Below are 13,326 nucleotides of genomic sequence, written 5' to 3'. Positions count from 1 at the left end.
GGCAAAATCAGGCTCCTGATCTCTTTTTTAAAGAGGAGCTGCCATTTAAAAATAGAAATTAATAAATGAATATGTAAAAAGTAGTTTTAGGTTTGGCTGACACCCAATATTTCTGTATATTAAACTCAATCTTTAAAGCACAGAGTCATCTATTTTATTTCACAATACAGCAATCTAGAAAATGTACTAAAACTCTTCAGTTATTATAGTAACTGGATAAATGCTAACATATTTTGAGAAGCTTAGCTAAGTTCTCAAGAAAGTAAACAAAACTGCCAGTGGCATGAAACAAAGTATGAACCAAAAGCTAGAGTTGTGGGGCACCTGGCTGGCTCAGCTGGTTAAGTGTTCAATTCTTGGTTTGGCTCAGGTCATGATATCATGGTTCGTGAGTTCAAGCCCCATGTCAGGCTCTGCACTGGCAGTGAAGAGCCTGCCTAGGAATCTCAATCTCTCTCTCTTTCTCTCTCTCTCTCTCTCTCTGCCCCTCCCCCACTAATGCTCACCCTCTCTCAAAATATATAAACTTAAAAAACAAATCTAGGGGCTCCTGGGTGGCTCAGTCGGTTAAATGTCTGACTTCGGCTCAGGTCATGATCTCACAGTTGAGTTCATGACTTTGAGCCCCGCATCAGGCTCTGTCTGTGCTGACAGCTTGGAGCCTGGAGCCTGCTTCAGATTCTGTGTCTCCCTCTCTCTCTGCCCCTCCCTCACTCACACACTCTCTCTCTCAAAAACAAATGAACATTAAAAAAATTAAAAAATAATAACGTAAAAGCATCAAAACCATAACAAAAGCATAAACACTCTAAAAAGAAGATACAAAAACAGAACTAAATGGCACTTACAGAATAAAAATAGCCATTGAAATCTAAAATTTTATAGACAAGTAAACCACTAGAGAAGACACAGCTGAAGAGAAAATTAATAAACCTGAAAATATATCTGAAGAATTTATGCAAAATGCTGCAGAGAGAAATAAACATACCCTGACCTAGAAAAATAACTGCAGAGCTAAAAGTTGTAAAGCTGATTATAAAATTTACATAGAAATGCAAAGAATGCAGAATAGCCAAAACAATGTTGATAAAAAGAAAGTTGGGAGAAATATCTTAGTTCAAAAAGCAAGACCACTTTATGCTTTCTCCCTATAATCCAAACCATCCCAACAAACTTCTTTTAGAAAACTGGGAATTATAAGAAAGCTTTGTCAACCTGATAGAAACTGTCTCTGGAAAACTTAAAGCTAATGCCACATTTAATGGTGAAATATTGAATGCTTCCCCCCTAAGCTCAGAAACAAGGCAAGAATACCTACTTTTATCACTTTTATTCAACATTATATTGGAGGGTCCTAGCCAATGTAACAAAGTAAGAAAAATAAATAAAAAGGTATCTATATTGGAAAAGAAGTAATAAAACTGTATTTATAGAGAACATGATCTTATAGATAGAAAACCTTAAGGAGTCTACAAGAGTTAGTAGAAACAATAAGTTTATCAAGGTAGCGAAATATAAAGTCAACATAAAATAAACAGATGCAGGGGTGCCTGGGTGGCTCAGCAGGTTGAACGTCTGACTTCGGCTCAGGTCATGATCTCACGGTTTGTGGGTTTGAACACCGCGTTGGGCTTTGTGCTGACAGCTTAGACAAATAAGCTGTCGAATTCTGTGTCTCCCTCTCTCTCTCTCTGTCTCTCTCTGCCCCTCCCCTGCTCACGCTCTGTCTCCCTCTCAAATATGGATAATAAAACCTTAAAAAAAATTTTTATAAAAACCATATACATAATAAACAATTGATGAGGGAGCGTGGAACAAGCTGAGGGCAAAATACAGGCTGGCACACACCCCCCACTCACCAGGTGGAATATGTGTGATGTTCCTCAGACACTCTTGGCTACCCAAGAACAAAGGAAAGGGGTTTAAGTGCTTGCCATGGTAATGTGGGAAACTAAGGCAAATTAAATTCCCTTACTGCCTACAGCCCATTGACAAGTCCTTGAAACCGGCAAAGTGACCTCCCTCTAGGAGCTCAGTTGTCTGGATGAGGACACTTCGCTAGGGGCAAAAGAGAACTTAAGCTTAACATTATCCCAACCTAGAGGATCCTGTAAGTCTACTTCCTTTATCTCAACTGCCCCAAGATATATGCTGGCAATCATACTCCAAACTTATGTCCCTCCCCATGCATCTAAAGGGTCTCATGACTGAAGTTTTATTAAATGGTAATAAATGGCATTTCCCTAGCAACAGCTAGCCCCTCAAGGTCCTGGAAACCTTGCTTCCAAAATTCCTTAGAGACTTACTCTATCCCTGACCCCCTCCCAACCTGAGGGTATATAATGAGTTACCTGCCACAACCTCAGTGCAGCTCTTCCTGCCCATGGGTCCTGTCCCCATGCTTTAATAAAATCACCTTTTTGCACCAAAGACGTCTTTAAGAATTCTTTCTTGGGTGTCGGCTCTAGACTCCACAAACCTCCCCCCACCCCAAAACTTCATCCTCAATTGTATCTTTATATATCAGCAGGAGCTGAAAATTTAAACTTCTTAAAGTACCATTTACAATAGGATTTTTAAAACACAAATTATTTAGGGGTAAATATTAACAAAAGATGTGCAAGACCTGTACTCTGAAAACTACGAAACACTGCTGAACTTACAGAAGACTTAAATAAGTGGAGAGATATAATCTGTTCGTGGACCAAAAGACTTGATGTTGTTAAAATGTCAATTCATCCCAAACGAAACTACAGATTCAATGGAATCCCAATCAAATTCTCAGGTTTTTTCATAAAAACTGACAAGCTGATTCTAAAACTTACATGAAAATCTAAAGATCTTAAAATAGACAAACCAATTTTGACAAAGAAAAAAAAAGTCAGGAGACTACCTGGCAGGGAATAAGACACTATCCTATGGGTATGCAAACAGACATAGAAATCAAGAGAATAGGCTAGAGAGTTCAGAAATAGAATAACAAATATATGACCAGCTGATTTTCTACAAAGATGACAAGATAATTCAATGGGGCAGAACAATCTTTTCCACAAATAGGGCCAGAATAATTGGATACACAGGCAGGGAAAAATGAACTTTTGCACTGGATTCTCATGCCATACACAAACATTAACTTGAAAGGATATTAGATCCAGACCTAAATGTAACAGCTAAAGCATAAGAACACATAAGACAAAACTTCACAATCTTGAGACAGTGTATTAATTCTATATTACTAAGTAACAAATTACCACAAAATTAGAGGTCAGAAGTCCAACTACAGCATGGCTGGAACTTCTGCTAAGGATCTCACAAAGATAAACTCAAGGTATCTACCAGGCTGTTCTCATCTAATGCTCCTCTTTGAAGTTCACACAGTCGTGGCAGAATTCATTCAGCTCCATGCAGTTGTAGGACTAAGATCCTTCTTTCTTTGCTACTTCTCACCCAGGAGCCATTCTCAGCTGCTAGAGGCCATCTGCAATCTTTGCCATAGAGACCTCTCTCCATCTTAAAAGCCAGCAGTGAAAAATCTCCCTCTTATTGAATTCTCATGTTTCAAATCTTTTGACTTCTTTCTAGACCCAGATTTTAAAGGTTCATGTGATTGGACAGGCCTATCTGTATAACCTCCCTTTAGCTGACTCAAAGTCAACTGATTAATACCTTAATTACATCTTTAATATCCCTTTTGCCACGTAATGTAACATAATCACTGGAGTAAAATCCCATCATATTCACTGATCTTGCCCACACCCACAGGAAGGAAATAATACAAGAGTGCAGGTTGCTAAGGTCCCTAAGGTCTTCTTAGAATTCTGCCTACTACAGATAGACTTCTTAGATTGGATACAAAAAAACACGAAAAAAAAAAAAAGCAATAATTTGCACTTCATCAAAATTACAAATTTCTAACACTTTGGTAAACCCCATTAAAAAACAAAAAACCAGGGGTGTCTGGCAGGTTCAGTAGGGGTAGCATCCAACTCTTGACCTTGGGGTCATGAGTTCAAGCCCCACACTGGGTGTAGAGATTACTTAAATAAATACTTAAATAATAAAATTATTTTTATTTTTTTTAACATTTATTCATTTTTGAGAGACAGAATGTGAGTGGGGGAGGGGGAGAGAGGGAGACACAGAATCTGAAGCAGGCTCCAGACTCTGAGCTGTCAGCACAGAGCCTGACCAGGGCTCGAACTCAGACTGCAAGATCATGACCTGAGCTGAAGTTGGATGCTTAACCGACTGAGCCATCTAGGCGCCCCATATAATAAAATTATTTTGTAAATAATAAAATTCTTTAAAAAGTATTAAAAAAAAAAAACCCAAGCCACAGGCTAAGAGAGAACATCTGTAATACGTATATATAATTAGTGGCTATATCCAGAATATATAAAGAACCCTTATAACTCAAGCATAAGATATTACTTACTACCAAATAATCCAACAATGGGCAAAGGATTTAAAATGACACTTCATAAAAGCAAATACACAATTGGCCAGTAAGGACATAAACAGACACCCATCACAGGGAAACACCATTAGTCACTAGGAAAATGCAAATAGAACCATAATGAGACACCACCACAAACCCATAATGGCTAAAAAGTAAAAGGCTGACAATGCCAAATATTGGTGAGGAGGTGGAAGAAATGAAACTCCAACACAGTACTGATGAGAATATAAAGTGTAAAACTATATGGGACACCTGGGAGGCTCAGTTGGTTAAGCCTCTGACTTCAGCTCAGGTCATGATCTCACAGTTCATGGTTTGAGCTCCGCGTCAGGCTCTGTGCTGACAGCTCAGAGCCTGGAGCCTGCTTCGGATTCTGTATCTCTCCCTCTCTCTGCTCCTCCCCCGCTCATGCTGTCTCTCTGTCTCTCAAGAATGAATAAACTTGAAAAATAAAATAAAGATTTGAACATATGTTTCCAGTAGCTTTTTTTTAAAGTTTATTTATTTGTTTTGAGAGCTAGCACACGAGTGAGGGAGGGGCAGAGGGAGAGGGCGAGAGAGAAAGAGAATCCCAAGCAGGCTCCACATTGTCAGCTCAGAACTCGATATGGGGCTCAAATTCACAAACCATGAGATCATGACTTAAGCCAAAGTCAAATGCTTAACCAACTGAGCTACCCAGGCGCACCCCTAGTAGCTTTATTCATGAGGCAATCAAACTAAAAAAACCTAAGTGCTTATTAACATATGGAAAATACAGTATATTCACATAATGGAATACCACTCAGAAAAAAGAAAAAAGGTAAATGACTACTAATATACCTAACAACATGAATGAATGTCAGAAACATTATGCTCACTCTTCCCCTAAGCAGGCCTGAGGTGATTTCTGAAAATGGTTTGCTATTTGCTTGACCCAGAATACCCCGCAAAATGATGTAAATCGAGAGGTTCATATCTTCACGTTCACTTTAAGAACACACATGATGGCTCAGGCCATCAAGGGTACGCATCTGTGAAAAGCCAACAAGTATCTGAAGGATGTCACTTTGCAGAAGCAGTGTATCATTCTATTGCTACAATGGTAGAGTTGGTAGGTGTGCCCGGGCCAAACAGTGGGGCTGGATACAGGGTCGGTGGCAAAAAAAGAGTGCTGAATTTTTACTACACATGTTAAAAATGGTGACAGTAATGCTGAACTTAAGGGTTTCGATGTAGATTTTCTGGTCACAGAGTACATCCAGGTGAACAAAGTCCCCAAGATGTGGCATAGAATCACAGGGCTCATGGTTGGATTAACCCATATGTGATTGCTCCCTGCCACAGTAAGATGATCCTTACTGGAAAAGAGCAGGTTGTTCCTAAACCAGGAGAGGAGGTAACAAAGAAGAAAAAGATATCCCAGAAGAAACTAAAGAAACAAAAACTTATGGCCCAGAAGTAAATTATGCATAAAATAAATGCAAATAAAAGTAAAACCAAAAAAACCAAAAAACCCCATCATGTTCAGTGAAAGAATCCAGACAAAAGAGTACATACTACATGATTCTAGTTTTACAACACTCTAGAAAAGAAATCTAATCTATAGTGAGAGAACAGATCCCTAATTGCCTCAGGCCCAAGAAGGGTATGGAGAGGAATAACTGTGATGGGCACAAGGAAAATTGTGGATGTTAAAGAAATGTTAGGTATCTTCACCATGGTGACAATCACTTAGGTAGATAAATTTGGCAAAAACTCATTCAACTGTATAAGAAAAATGGTATGTGTTACTGTAAGAAGATTGATTATACCTCAATAAAGTTGATTTTTAAAAAAAACTTTAGAGATCACTGAATAGAAACCAAAACCTTCTCTTTTTTTAAAAATTTTTATTTATTTTGAGAGATGGCATGAGTGGGGGGAGGAAGCAGACAGAGAGGGACAGAGAGAATCTCAAGCAGGCTCTGCATTGCCAGCACAGAGCCCCATACAGGGCTCAAACTCACAAACTGAGAGATCATGACCTGAGCTGAAACCAAGAGTCAGACGCTCAACCGACTAAATCATCCAGGTGTCCCTCAACAAAGTTGATTTTATTTTTTAATGTTTATTCATTTTTGAAAGAGACAGAGAGAGAGCAGGGGAGGGGCAGCGGGAGAGGGAAACACAGAATCCAAAGCAGGCTCCAGGCTCTGAGCTGTCAGCACAGAGCCTGACACGGTGCTCGAACCCATGAACCGTGAAATCATGATCTGAGCTGAAGTCAGATGCTTAACCAACTGAGCCACCCAGTTGCCCCAATTTTAAAAGATACTCTCATCAATGTTCGATATACTGAAGACATGCCTGCAATACAATCTTGCCAAACAGTCATTCATAATAAACCCAACATACAATGCAAAAGATGAGATAAAACAGAAGCTAACCGCTATTTAAAAGTCTATGTATTGGTGTTATATACCAATCTTAATAAAGAAGCAAAACACATCATCTCAAAGCAGGAAAAGCATTTAACAAAACCAGACACCTCCTCATCACAAAAACACTTACGATGCACATAGTAGACAACAACACTGTGCACTGTGCAATTTTTATGTTTGTGATCTCACAAATCCACAAATTTACCTACTTTTCCATAGATTCACCAAGCACTACAGGTGTTTACCTTAGTACTTTCTAGAGTGACCTCATGTACAGATCAGCAAATATCCTCTTCTTTTTCCTGGATATATCTTTTGTTGTTGTCGTTGTTTTTTAAGTAGGCTCCACACCCAGCACAGAGCCCAGTGCAGGGCTGGAAATCACAACCCTGAGATCAAGACCTGAGCTGAGACGCTCAGCTGAATCAGACGCTCAACTGACTGAGCCACCCAAGTGCTCCTCACTGTTGATTCAGTAATACTAAACTCCTAGCCAGCAGCACTATAATATATGATTGAACAAAGCTTGTCTAATGTGCGTGTGTATGCACACATGCACACACACACACACACACAAAGATGGATGCATGTGTAAGGATACACATGTTTGTGTATGTATATACACGCATATATTACCCAGTTCTGTCCACTGACAGGGCCTAGGGGCAGCAATTCCCCAGTAGAACAATCATACACCTACCATCCAGGCCTGGTTTCTAAATACATTCTCCAATAAAAGGAACCAGGACTCCTTGGTGAAATGACTGGGCTGGGGCAGGAAAAGTACAGGAAGAGACTGGAACATCTTGTGCCAGAAAGTCAGGAAGGGAAGTAATCAAAGAATGATAGAATATGTCAAAAGGATACAAGAGCCAGGTTGAAACCAGGGGCATCCACTAGCCAAATATGAGACAAATTCAGCATCAAAGTAACATATTAATAGATAATAATTCACTGAATAAAACAAAAATGCATAAATACATATTAATATAATAAACAAACAGGAAGAAAAGGATTTTCCTTATGATATGTCACTGGATGAATGTTACGGAAATGATAAAAGTAGAAAAATCATCATTTGGCAACTGCTGCAGCAATAATCCAGCCAAGAAATATCAATGAAGCTCAAGCTAGTAGGGTAAAGTTTGAGAAGGGAGATAGGAAATGAGATATTTACATGGTATCAAAGTGCTTCCTCCTCATAAAGTACTTACTGACTACAAAGGAAAAAATAGGTAAATTTACAGCAGAGAAAACCAAGAGACCCTATTTTAATCAAGTGATCACGATTAACATCATAAGAAACAAGGCACATGGGGGGCGCCTGGGTGGCGCAGTCGGTTAAGCGCCCGACTTCAGCCAGGTCACGATCTCGCGGTCTGTGAGTTCGAACCCCGCGTCGGGCTCCGGGCTGATGGCTCAGAGCCTGGAGCCTGTTTCTGATTCTGTGTCTCCCTCTCTCTCTGCCCTTCCCATGTTCATGCTCTGTCTCTCTCTGTCCCAAAAATAAATAAACGTTGAAAAAAAAAAATTAAAAAAAAAAAAAAAAAAGAAACAAGGCACATGGAAATTGTGTACCTCTGACAGAACAGAGTAAAAATACAGCACCATTTATGTGGTATTCCTGACAAAATGCATATTCTGAATCTAACCATGATGAAACATCATGCCCAAACTGAGAAATACTCAAAATAATTAGCCTACACTCCTCAAAAATATCATGATAATCAAGTCAAAGGCAAGATAACAAAATGTAATATGTGTTTCTGAACTGGATCCTTTTGCTCTACAGGTTCTTATTGGGACAACTGGTAAAACCTGAATGGGATCTGGGGATTAGCTGGTACTACTGTATCACTGTTAAGCTCTGGATTTTAATGGATGTATTGTGGTTATATGGGAGAATGTCCCCATTTGTAGGAAACACACACTAAAGTATTCAAGGCTGACGGAGCATCAAGTGAGCAACTTACTCTCAAATAGCTCAGAGAGGGAAAAGGCTCTTTGTACTATTTCTGCAACTTATCTGTAAACTTAACATTGTTTCAAAATAAAAAACAAAATGCACATATTAACAACAAAGAAGCACACACCAATGTCTCAGGATTATAAAAACATAGTTCTTCAGTAAAATTTCTAGATAGAAAAGTACACTATTATCCTTTTTATAAGCTTTTCTAATAATATATCTCATTTTCACAGCACTTCCAAATAGAAATTTCTATGATGGAAATGTTCTACATACATGCTGCCCAATACAATAGCACATATGGCTGATGACTATCATATTGGAAATGCAGGTCTAGAGAATAGCAATAAAAGCCATAAAAGGTTAAAGGGCTTTTTCATTAAAAAATTAGTTTTAATACTAATTAAATTTTAAGACAACTTACTTTACTTTTTCTAAACTTGCTGACAGACTGCCTGTATTTTTCAAAATTCCCTATCTTCTAATGTCTTTTTTTGTTTGTTTACTTATTTGTGTGTGTGTGTGTGTGTGTGTGTGTGTGTGTGAGAGAGAGAGAGAGAGAGAGAGAGAGAGAGAGAGAGATAGGCCAGGCGGGAAGGGAGGGGCAGAGAGGGAGAAGGAAGGTCCGAAGCAGGCTCTGCACTGACAGTAGAGAGCTGATGCGGGCTCGAATTCACAAATGATGAGATCATGACCTGAGCTGAATGTGGATGCTTAACGGACTGAGGCACCCAGGCGGCCCGTCTTCTAATTTCTTAATCAAGTCTGAATATCTATCAGAAGTAATCACTTACCTATCTTTGGTTTAAGGGCAGTTTTTTTTGTTTGTCTTTAAACTGCCCTTCCTTTTAGTATACAACTCCTACTGATTCATACTCCTATCTTGTCAACTTTTTGAAGTATATCTTTCTAAAATCTAGGGACATGTACATGTCCACCCAGTATTCCCAATTTTGGCTCTCACAAAGTTAGATCACAAAGTCACTTTCTCCCAAACTTGTAATTTACACTTTACTTTTACTTTCTCTCATACTCATCTTTCGCTATGTATAGCTGGTACACTGTATGTTAACTGCTATTACAAGTTCATTTCCTGCCATGCTCAGGGTAAGGTTCCTCCTGATCAGATCAGCTTATTTCAATTCCACATGAAATATAATCATCACTTAGCCAATCATTCTAGTATTTTAAACCAAGATCTAAAAGCCAAAAAAGCCAAAATCTAGGGGCACATGGGCGGCTCAGTCGGTTGAGTGGTTGACCCTTGGTTTTGGCTCAGGTCATGATCTCATGGTTTGTGGGTTTGAGCTCCATATCGGGTTCTGTGCTGGCAGCATGGAGCCTGCTTGGGATTCTCCCTCTCTCTGTGCCTCTCCCCCCGCAGCTCTCTCTCTCAAATAAATATATATTTTTTAAATAATAAAAGCCAAAATCTAGTTTAATGACATCATCTACATAGACCACAGGAAAAGAAAACTGCATGCTTCAAGCGCATCAAATTCCACAACTCTTGATTTGAAAAGAAAATGCAAAGTAAAATTCTTCTCCTTGTGATTCACCTTGGTAACCGAATGCCTTGAGGGAATGCAATAGCAGTCACCCACCTATGAGGAGGTTCTGTTATTGTTCTTGACTGACTTAATTCAGAACTTGGAAGAAGAAAAAAAACTGGCTTGTTTACAATAGGCCCATGAAGTTAATACCTATGCCAAACATCTTTAGAAACATTTAACAAATCTAGGAAAATCAAGAATTCTACCAAAGATAAGTTTTTAAGAGTTGATTTAGAAGAATCCCTCCATCCCTCTTACTTCTATTAGTAACTATTTAGGGGCCCCTGGGTGGCTCAGTCTGTTAAGCGTCCGACCCTGGGTTTCAGTTCAGGTCATGATATCACAGCTCATAAATTCAAGCCCCAAGTCGGGCTCTGTGCTGATAGGGCAGAGCCTGCTTGGGATTCTCTCCCTCTTTCTGGGCCACTTCCCTGTTCTTGCTCTGTCTCTTTCAAAATAAATAAACAAACTTAAAAAAAAAAAACTATTTAAAACAAAAATAAAATTAAAAAGCAATTCAAAATCCCTAATGTCAATATTATTTAGAAGATGCATAATAGAACAAATTTCCATCTTTATTTGAAAAATCAAACCCTAGATTTCCAAGTCAACATGGCATCAATGCAAGCAGTGCCCATTATGTTGGCCCAGTAACAGACTCAAGAACATATAAAAGCTGGACTAGGGTGGGGAAATCTGATGGGGCCTAAGCTTCACATGCTGTCTTCTAAACCAGAGCCACACATATAGCAGAGCAGAGGCAGGAAAGAGAAAGAACACACCCTTTTTTTTTTTTTTAAATCTCCATGCAGGTTGGGGCGCCTGGGTGGCGCAGTTGGTTAAGCGTCCGACTTCAGCCAGGTCACGATCTCGCGGTCCGTGAGTTCGAGCCCCGCGTCAGGCTCTGGGCTGATGGCTCGGAGCCTGGAGCCTGTTTCCGATTCTGTGTCTCCCTCTCTCTCTGCCCTTCCCCCATTCATGCTCTGTCTCTCTCTGTCCCAAAAAAATAAATAAACGTTGAAAAAAATAAATAAATAAATAAATAAATAAATCTCCATGCAGGAAAACAAAATTTAGGGACCAGAAAACCAAGCAACAGTTGAAAAATTTTATGAGAAAACTTTTGGGCTATTTACAAAAATACTGATAAATGTAGTATCTGATTGCTGTAAAAATCTCAAACAATGGGGCACCTGGATGTCTCAGTTGGTAGAGTTCGGGGTTGTGAGTTCAAGCCCCACATTGGGCATATAGCTTACTTACAAAAATAAAAATAAAAGGAAAATTTTTAAAAGAGCAGCTTAAAAAAAAATCTCAAACAATACTAAAGTGTATGAAGTGTAAAGTGAAAGTCTCCCATGTTTTCTTTTGCTCTTCCCAGTTCAGTACCAGATCAACAGTTGATATAATCACTGACATAGATTTTATTTGGTGAACTTTTTACACTCTTTGCCTATTTTTCTAATAGTGTTTTGGTCTGTTTCTTATCTGCAGGGACTCCTTAATACTAGGTGACATCAATCTTTTCCTGACATAGGGTTACAAATATGCTTCCGCTGGGGTCCCTGGGTGGCTCAGTCGGTTAAGCATCTGACTCTTGGTTTCTGCTCAGGTCATGATCTCAGGGTTTGTGAGTTCAAGCCCATGCTGGGCTCTGTGCTGCTGACAACATGAAGCCTGCTTGGGATTCATTCTCTCTCCCTCTCTCTGCCTCTCCCTCGTTCATGCTTGCTCACTCTCTCTCTCAAAATAAATAAATAAACTTAAAAAAAAATACATTTCCCCAATCTGTAGTTTATCTTTTAGTTTTGTTTATATTATCTTTTTATGCAATCAAATTTTAGTCAATTTTTTCCTTCTTGATTTTGGCCTTGCTATAATGCTGTATGCAGAATGGAGTAGAACAAACCGTCTGTTTTAGTGAGGCTTGCAAGCTAAGAATGATTTTATACTTTAAAAAAAATATTTTTTTAATGTTTATTTATTTTTGAAAGACACAGAGAGACAGAGTGTGAATAGGGAAGGGCAGAGAGAGAGGGAGACACAGAATCCGAAGCAGGCTCCAGGCTCCGAGCTGTCAGCACACAGCCTGGCACGGGGCTCAAACCCACGCAGGGTGAGATCATGACCTGAGCCGGAGTCAGACGCCCAACTGACTGAGCCACCTAGGCGCCCCACTTTTTAATGGTTGAAAAAAATCAAAATAGTATTTCATGATGTGAAAATTATATTGAAATTCAAACTCCAGTATCCATAAACAACATCAAACATAACTGCATTCACTCATTGACATGTTGCCTATGGATGCCTTCAACACTACAGTGGCAAAATTGAATGGCTACCTGTGTATGTGGTGCTCACAGAGCTGTGCACTGCTGCTCAGTGCACCACAGAGTGGAAATCACACTGAGGAAATCAGTGAAGAAGCTATATAACTCAGCATCTTGACTGCCACATGCGCATACTGACATACTGCACTGTGATAGCTTATTTCTTTGTGTTACCAGTGCATAGTCATTGTATCAAAACGAGAAAGTAGATAATGTCATGCTTTTTTTTTTTTTTTGGATAATGTCATGCTTTTTTTTTTTTTTTTTGATAATGTCATGTTTTTAAGCAAAGTGGATGGAGAGTGTGGATTACCTTGCTATTAAGTCACACGAGGAAGCACTGTGTTTATTATGCAATGACACTACAGCTGTGCTAAAAAAATTCAATATACACCAACATTAGCACACTAAGTAGTCACCCAATATTTCTAATTCACAGGAAAAGCCATGATCTGAAAAATCCAAGGCTGATCTATTAGCCAAGAAAAGGAAGTAATTTATTAGTCAATGGTGAGTTGCTTAAGCCATGCTCAGTTCTAGGCGCTGAAGAAGGATATTCAGAGAAAATAAACTTAAGACTACTAGCTTTTCAAAAAGACCAGTTACTCCAAAA

The 13,326-nt window shown here is 39.1% G+C and overlaps 1 protein-coding gene across 4 annotated transcripts in view; it reads right to left on the bottom strand.

Moving 5' to 3' along the window:
• Positions 1-13,326, bottom strand: part of PTPRA (protein tyrosine phosphatase receptor type A) — a 160,973-nt gene that overhangs the window by 116,414 nt on the left and 31,233 nt on the right. The window lies entirely within an intron of this gene.

Source organism: Prionailurus bengalensis, chromosome A3 (assembly GCF_016509475.1).
Source record: "Prionailurus bengalensis isolate Pbe53 chromosome A3, Fcat_Pben_1.1_paternal_pri, whole genome shotgun sequence".
NCBI classification, from domain to species: Eukaryota; Metazoa; Chordata; class Mammalia; order Carnivora; family Felidae; genus Prionailurus; species Prionailurus bengalensis.
This window is presented reverse-complemented; position numbering and strand designations above follow the sequence as displayed.